The 4800-nt window shown below is 53.4% G+C and overlaps 1 non-coding gene across 1 annotated transcript; it reads right to left on the reverse strand.

Annotated features, from left to right (window-relative positions):
- Window positions 1-4159: 4159 nt before the first annotated feature.
- On the reverse strand, window positions 4160-4231 carry trnae-uuc (transfer RNA glutamic acid (anticodon UUC)). The gene has a single exon. It is a non-coding gene; the product is annotated as a tRNA-Glu (tRNA).
- Window positions 4232-4800: the final 569 nt, after the last annotated feature.

The raw sequence follows: 4800 nt of genomic DNA on the forward strand, positions 1-4800 counted from the left end.
CGGGGGTCATCGCCGGGGCAAAGGTGAGGAACCCATGGTGACCCCCCCAGCAGGTGAAGAACCCACGGTGACCCCCCAGCAGAGGAGAGGGTGAGGAACCCACGGTGACCCGACACTGAGGTGTGATTGGGCTCACCTGGGTGACAGGTGAGGGAAGCGTTCTATTGGTTACTGTATGAAGCTATAAAATGTGCCGTTAGCATGACGGTGTTACATGTTCTGTTAACGTGTAGCTCGTCTCTGACGTGAACTTTATTCCACACGTTATCTTCCATGACACAAAAAACACTTCCTGTTGAAAGTGTTTTATACCTGAACCGACACCAGAGGCACTGGGTGGGACCTCTTCAACCAGCTCATGTCTGCGTTCAACGGGGTCGGTTCTGGTCCGGTCCGGTCTGGTCTGGTCCGGTCTGGTCCAGTCTGGTCTGGTCTGTTCTGGTCCGGTCTGGTCTGGTCTGGTCTGGTCCGGTCCGGTCTGGTCTGGTCTGGTCTGTTCTGGTCCGGTCTGGTCTGGTCTGGTCTGATCTGGTCTGGTCCGGTCTGGTCTGGTCTGATCTGGTCTGGTCCGGTCTGGTCTGGTCTGGTCTGGTCTGGTCCGGTCCGGTCTGGTCTGTTCTGGTCCGGTCCGGTCTGGTCTGGTCTGGTCTGGTCTGTTCTGGTCCGGTCTGGTCTGGTCTGGTCTGGTCCGGTCCGGTCTGTTCTGGTCTGTTCTGGTCCGGTTCCGGTCCGGTCCGGTCCGGTCCGTTTTGGTCTGGTCTGTTCTAGTCCGGTCCGGTCCGGTCCGGTCTGGTCTGGTGTGGTCTGGTCTGTTCTGGTCTGGTCCGGTCTGTTCTGGTCCAGTCTGGCGCTGATCTCCCTCACTGACCTCCACCTGATCTGGAACAAACCAGAGCCGTAATGAGGAACGAATGTTTTACTGCATCTGACAGGAAGTCCCTAAAGGGGGGGTTATGACCCCCCAGCTGAAGGACGGAGCGTTGAGGTTCACTCTGGGTTCTTCTCCTTTGTCACATGACAGCGACATTCCTCTCCAGACGGTGAACCGAACACGCTTCACACGTGTAGAACAGAACGATCACAGATTCACGTTGATGGACTCTGATTGGCTGAAGGGAGAAACGCCCCCCCCGCCGGGGTCTTAATGAGGTGGGGGTGTGTGTGGAGGGTCTCGGTTCAGGGGGGGTTCAGGCCAATAAAGCCACCAGCAGACATCTCATTAGAGACAGGAAGTGCTGCCGCTACGCTAGCATGCTAGCCTGCTAATGAAGAGGCTCTGGCGCAGCAGATGGGAGGCGGCTTAATGGCGACTTCAAAGGAACAACTGAGGACGGCCTCGGAGAACACCTTCACATCGACGACTCGTCACATGTCCGACCTGTGGACACACGTGTTCAGCTGGATCAGGCTCCTGATTGGCTGAGAGGCAGACAGGGGTCAGGGGGTTCATTCAGGGCGTGAACGGTTCCTCCAGCTCTGAGTTGAAAGCAGGACGCGTTCTCTCCTCCGTCAGCGCTGGACTCGTGTAACGGGATGAGTGTGTGATCGTGACCCACATGACCACACACACATTAGTGCCTCCATCTGCTCCGGATGCGTGAACGAGCACACGGTTCACGCCGGACGGCGGCGAGCGTCAATATATGGATCTCCTCTGCGCTCCAGCATGGGATGCTGTTACCGGGTGAACCGGCGGCGCTCAGACCGCCTGTCCTCACAGGATGTCATGGGATCCGGACAGGAAGCCAGAATTAACCGCGACGGTTCACATGATCGCCCAACAAACGGCGCTATTCAGGATCCGGCGTTCCAGCGTGCAGCCTCCTCACAAACACGTCTTCCAGGATATTGAATTTTCCTGGCAGAGAACGGTTGCATAACCGAATTCTATTTTCTCTTTGACATTTGCAAGATTTCCCCCGAAGAGAGGAGGTGTTCTTCAGCTCGATGCTGGAAAGAAGGAAGAGATGCTACGATGAAACGCCTTCAAGTGCGATTCAGCATCAAGAAGAATTACATCTGAAAACACTTTGAGTAGAATTAATGGATCATTTATTTTAATTTATTTGTTTTTATTTATTTATATTTTTATTTATTACGCCTCTTTTTCACCGAGGAGTCCCACAAAGGTGTGCCTGAACCCAAACAGGAAGTCAAAGGTAAAGACAGGAAATGCTAATTTGACATTTTATCAATCTAGAGCAGAGAGGAGGAGCAGAGACAGGAAGTCAAGATTCCTGCCTTTTCATTGGCTGTTCCCTCCATCACCTGAGGATGAAGATGAGTCATCGTGACATCAGCGTCCTCACGCTGGTGTTCCTTGTGTTCCTCACAGCCGTCATCGTAAATGCTTTTCAGACGCCTTGGCCCCGCCTCTCAGCCCGTAGTCAGCTGGGATTGGCTGCAGCAACACCTGTGACCCGCGAGACGGTTCCAATCGTCTGGTCTCGGTGTCAGACAACGGCCCCCCCTGTCCTCCACACAACAACACAACCAGTCAGTTCAGGAAACGCTCGCCGTGGCCACGCCCACCTGACGGAGAGCAGCCGCCACCGGGATGCTAACGGGGCGGGGCGAGGGGAACCATCAGGAGAGGGCGGAACAGGAAGTTGTACTCCTGAAACAAAAGAACTCCCCCCCCCCGTAGCGTCCACGAAGACTGTCTGGACCACCAGGGGCACGAGGTGCTCTAACACTGATGGGCGCTGTAAAGCTGTGTTTACCTGACCCGTGACCCCCCCCCCCGGGGTCAGCAGCTCGCCACCTCTAGGCAGGGGCCTGGGGGGGGCAGTGTTCATTTGAAGTGGGACACTTGTGGAATTCCCAGCAGACCTTTCATGTTGTAAAAATTCCTGCGTATCCTGGTCTGACCCCACCCCGGCAGGAAGTTCAAAAGGTCGCCAGAGAATGGGGGGGCGGAGCCTTCTCACACAGCACTGATAAGAGGCCGATAACAGGCTGGTCACACCGGGAAGGTGTCAGCGCCCCCTAGAGGCCAACACAACAAGCTCAGCCTTCACACCTGGAGGTTTTCTCTCTGTCGGACGTAGAACGTCTCCATCCTGCCTCCACGGACCGGTTTAAGCCCCGCCCCCCCAGAATGACCTCAGACTGCCTGAGTGGAACATCTGACTCAACTCAGCGTTAGCGCTGAGCGGAAACGGGCTGAAATATTGATTGATAGATGACTCTGATCAGACAGTAAACAAACACCAGTTTAAAGATAAACAACCCAACATCACACACAGGTGTGAACGGGACAGGTGAGTCACTTCCTTCTTTAGGAATTACACTGAACACACACCCAGTGTGTGTGTGTGTGTGTGTGTGTGTGTGTGTGCAGCTCCTACTCCAGGATTAGAGCTGCTCTGCACCCCCCCACAGCACACACACGGATTATAATCCAGATTAAGGCGATGGTTTGTTTTGAGGTGTGAAGTCATCTGGAGCGTCTGGAGGACGAGGACCAGATGGAGGATTCTCAGGCCGGGTTACGTCAGACGTTAGTCATCACCCCCCACCTCCCCCTGCACGCCCCCCCCCTTACATAACGGCGCTCTGGGCTGATGGACTGAATGAAGGAAGGAGGGATTCTGAATGAATCAGCCTCCATTCTTAATCTGGAACGAGCTCTTCATCGTTCCTCCATCCCCATCATCATCAGGATGAAGGCTCCATCTTCTTCCTCCCTTCATCAGCCCATCATCATCATCATCATCATCATCAGGATGAAGGCTGTTGCCGTGCAGATTTAAGTGCAGTCATCCTGAGGAACAGGAAGTGGCGGCGGTGCTGGAGGTTGGACCATCACGACCAACACGAGCGCACGCCATCATCCACTCAGTGGGCGTGGCCTCTAAACATACATCAATGGAAACTGGGTCAGCAGAACCGTCCACCCCACACACACGGTCACAGTCAGTACACACCAGTGTGTGTGTGTGTGTGTGTGTGTGTGTGTGTGTCCATTAATTGATTGGTCCTAATGGTCAACAAATACACAGGGTGAAAGACGGATCAATAAATGTAGATCAATGACTGCAATTGTGCCAAAACACGTTACACTTAATACACACACACACCACGCCCACCCGGGGTCACGTGTGTTTTTATCCTGAGTGGGTTTCCAGTGTGACACCCCCCCCCACTAAAACATATGTTCCCACACCGGGAGTCGAACCCGGGCCGCCTGGGTGAAAACCAGGAATCCTAACCGCTAGACCATATGGGAGGCCGGACGGCAGGGGGCGGGAACGGGACCCAGAGGTGTGTGTGTGTGTGTGTGTGTGTGTGTGTGTGTGTGTGTGTGTGTGTGTCTGTGTGTGTTCACGGCTCCACGTGTTCCTGGTTCTGTCCATCAGAATTATCTCAAACCCCTGAACACACACACACACACACACACACACACACACACACACACACACACACACACACACACACACACACACACACACACACACACACACACACACAGTTGTGTGCTGACCTTCCATCCATTCTTAGGTTATACCTCCATCTAGTGGACAGTCTAGAGGCTATCACCAAAGCTTCTCCTTATTAACTCGGTGAATTTTAAAGGTCCCATATTGTGTGTTTTTAACTTGATGTCATTCAGCTGCCAGACGTCCAACTAGACTGTATTCCAAATATTTTGACCTAAAGTGATCTGTAGTCCTAAATATCAGCTTTTCAAAATCGCTCATCTGAGCTCCTCACAAAACACTTTGTTTCAGGCCTCCGGCTGTAGTATGTTAATGAGCTCCGCTGGTCAATAAACTCAAATGACCTTTACCATGTTTC

This window comes from Antennarius striatus, chromosome 4 (assembly GCF_040054535.1).
Source record: "Antennarius striatus isolate MH-2024 chromosome 4, ASM4005453v1, whole genome shotgun sequence".
Taxonomy (NCBI): Eukaryota; Metazoa; Chordata; class Actinopteri; order Lophiiformes; family Antennariidae; genus Antennarius; species Antennarius striatus.